Here is a 3,664-nt window from a genome sequence, read left to right on the forward strand (position 1 = left end):
CTACAATAAACAGTGAATCCACAAATTTAACTCCAAGATCTGCCTGTGGGAGAGAGATATGATATGAGCTGTACAAGAGTTACAATTGTTGCAATTAGTGGCAAAGGGACAATTCTCAGTGCAGCTATCAAAAAATGGTATATCAGATTAAACCTGCTGATTGTCTTGGAAGAGAGGAAAAGAGGAGAATTTGATACAAAAGATGAATCTGCTGTCAGCGTTAGACATAGAGCATGAACGCACGAAAATTTCTACTACACACAGTATTCCTCAAAAGTCTCCTACTTGAGTACTGACTCAGCCCAACACTGATTAGCTTCCAAGATCGGATGGGTTCGGACGTTTCCAGTGTGGTATGATAGTAGAAAAGGTACCAATAATCTTGTGCTCTAGAATCACTGATAAGAGTTCACAAATATTCTTGAGTGTTGAGAGATAGTATAGGGCCCTGGGAGGAGAGCTACGAAGGGGGATCTGCTGCCATCATTAGACAGGGAGAACCCTGAATCAATGGTGAGAGTCCCGAAAGATAGTGAAAGTGAGAAAAACAGAGACAGGTGGGTTGTGAGATTTTGTACAAGGGAGCATTCAATTTTGAAGGTCTCTACACGTAAATTGAAATCTGTGTACAGAATGATAATCAGCTGTAAGTATCAGGTGATGATGAGGATGTCAGGTACAGTTACCAAATAATCGTAAATAGGAGGAGGATTGAGGACCTCATGAGCTTCCAAAGGTACAAGTTTTTTGCAAATGAATAAACATTTATGCACAATATATTTGATAAGATATGAATATCCAATGGTAGTCTACGGAAGAGATGTACCAATAATTAAATTAAGAAATATATATAGCAGTGATAGTTCTCCTCTCCTAATAAAGGATTGCAACTGTAAGGGGGGCTATATATATCCCACTGTATAAGCAGAAAAAGGAAGAAAAAGGAAAACAATACTGTGGCCAGAATAAATATACTGGTCATAGAGTACATATACATGCATACACTCCGTTGAGCAACGTGACAAAAAATGACAATTATCCTCTCCCAATGAGGAACTGCGGTCACAAGATAATAGCACTATAATGAAATCAACTATAGTAACTGGGTATTAAAATACTGTTGACAAACAATCATAATAGTGATAATGGGTGTCAATAATATAAAACACCCTTCTGGCAGTCACCAGCTGCAGCCTCAATAGGCAGATCCGTGATTGTTTTAATTGTCAGATACTAACGTGAGGCGGCCAGAAATGCACCTATGCTGACTGGTTCCTATATCAATACACAGGTAATGAGAACAGATATTACCCGTGACTGTGTCTGGGAGGGTCGTAAGATGCCACACATTATTAGCATGCTCTAGTTCGAGGGTGCTGGAAAGCCGCTGTACTGTGACTGGGTCAAGTTCGTCCGAACATGAGATGCTACACAGCGGACGTATCCTCCGGTTCAGAAGTTGCTGTGAGGCCGCTATCCTGGATGAAGCTCAGGCGCAGGCAGACAGTTGGAGATGTGGGTGGTCCCGGACAGCCCGGGGTAGGAAGACGTGTTTTGCCCATTTGCCAGGCTTGGTCACTTCCCCTGAATCTCCCGAGAATTTCTGACGAAGTCTGCCTCTGTTTTCTGGGTTCCATAGTGTCCCAACTGATTGTGGTAAGTGGTCAGTAACTGTAAAGTTCAAATTATTTCTAATAAATATTTAAAATACCAGCATTAATATATGCTGCGAACGCAAGGCGCATCTTATTACCATATACAATAAAGTGCGCTGTACGTTGCAAACACTACATCACTTAAGAGGAAGCAAGCAGTCCCACACATTGTAGGATGAGGTCCAATGCTCAGATATATATTTGTTGATATTAAAAGGGTATGCATACAATATAACATATGTACAGTATATCATTCAGTTATAACATATATATATATATATATATATATATATAAAGTTACCGAGTTACAATTACATATGAAGCAGATAGTTACATAAGGATCAGTTACAGCCAAATATACATGCTCTTAGTTTCTCTGGTCCCAGGCAGCCAGTCCTCAGGTAGGAGACTTCTGATAATGGTGTGTGTGTGTGTGTGTGTGTGTGTGTGTGAGTGTGTGTGTGTGTGTGTGTGTGTGTGTGTGAGAATATATCAGAGAGAGAGAGCTGCCTGGAATCTCAGTCCTTTTATACAGTAAAATAATGGGTGTACAGTACAGTGGGTTTGATCTTCTTCAATTAGTCCAGTGGCCAGACCTCTCATGAACTCAACGGTTCATAGGTCAGTGGTGGTCATTCCGAGTTGATCGGTTGCTGCATTCGTTCGCTGTGCAGCAATCAGGCAAAATAATCGGCACTTCTGCGCATGCGGCGCAATGCGCACGCACGACATACTATTACAATGAACGATGCAGTTTCACACAGGGTCTAGCGAAGCTTTTCAGTCACACTGCTGGCCGCAGAGTGATTGACATGAAGTGGGTTTTCTGGGTGTCAACTGACCGTTTTTGGGTAATGTTCGAAAAAACACAGGCATGGCTAGGCGTACTCAGGGCGTGTTTGTGATGTCAAAACAGGAACTGATTAGGGTGAAGTGATCGCAAGCACTGAGTAGGTTTTGAGCTAATCTAAAACTGCATAAAAAAACGTTGCAGCCGCACTACAATCCTTTTGTTTGCACTTCTGCTAAGCTAAAATACACTCCCAGTGGGAAACAGCATAGCATTTGCACAGCTGCTAAAAACAGCTAGCAAGTGATCAACTCGGAATGACCACAAGTGTGAGGGCTTTTGTCCTATGATGCAAACACATGTGTCTGACCCAGGGTCATGCTGTGAGGCCAGTTTCTCAGAAAGTCCTTTGTATTCATACATTTGGTCATAACTAATCGTTGCAATGTGCTACAATCTATCCATAGCTATCAAATTAACAAACACATTCTCCTGATCATTTTGACACTAAGCATGATATGTTTAACTTGTTCCGTTCCAATTATATATATATGATGTTACGCTCTATCATATCATTTAATTTAAAATGATGCTAAACATGTTTTGTCTATGTGTTGTATGAATATGTTGTAATTATTTTTGTGGCTTCTCTGTCCGAATGCGTATGCTACCGTATATGCGCAAAATGCACGAACAGTGACCCATCTGATTTGTGTTTGTATATGGTGTGTATGTAATATTTTTTAACAATGACAGTCCATCCTTTGACAGTAGAGAATAACTGTCATAACTGTCACACTAAACATAATTACAAAAAAATATTTCAAATAATAATCGGTGACCTAGACACACATATGTATTCATTTCGCAAATCAGACATTGACTATAGTTGGGGAAGACAGGGAGGAGGACGGGACATCCTCTATATGCAATCGGTGGTCACAGGACCACTGGTTGGGTGTGGGACGACATTCAACCTATAGAGTATGCTGGGTCTGTGCTATGGCCTATGATGTCTGATTTGAACAAACGTTGCACACATATATTAATGAGCTCTTTATCTGATAAGTGTGAATAAGCCATTGTCTGATTGTTCCTGATTACCTCCCAATTTCCTGATTTCCTGAAATTGGTGAAATTTAAACATACCAGGGATTTATCTATGTTACTGGTGGATCTTAAGACTAGGGGATCCAGTTATATTATATTCCTTGTACCT

At 40.5% G+C, this 3,664-nt stretch overlaps 1 pseudogene; it reads right to left on the reverse strand.

Moving 5' to 3' along the window:
* Nucleotides 1-248: 248 nt before the first annotated feature.
* Nucleotides 249-367, reverse strand: LOC134940355 (5S ribosomal RNA; annotated as a pseudogene).
* Nucleotides 368-3,664: the final 3,297 nt, after the last annotated feature.

Source organism: Pseudophryne corroboree, chromosome 1, assembly GCF_028390025.1.
Source record: "Pseudophryne corroboree isolate aPseCor3 chromosome 1, aPseCor3.hap2, whole genome shotgun sequence".
Classification (NCBI taxonomy): Eukaryota; Metazoa; Chordata; class Amphibia; order Anura; family Myobatrachidae; genus Pseudophryne; species Pseudophryne corroboree.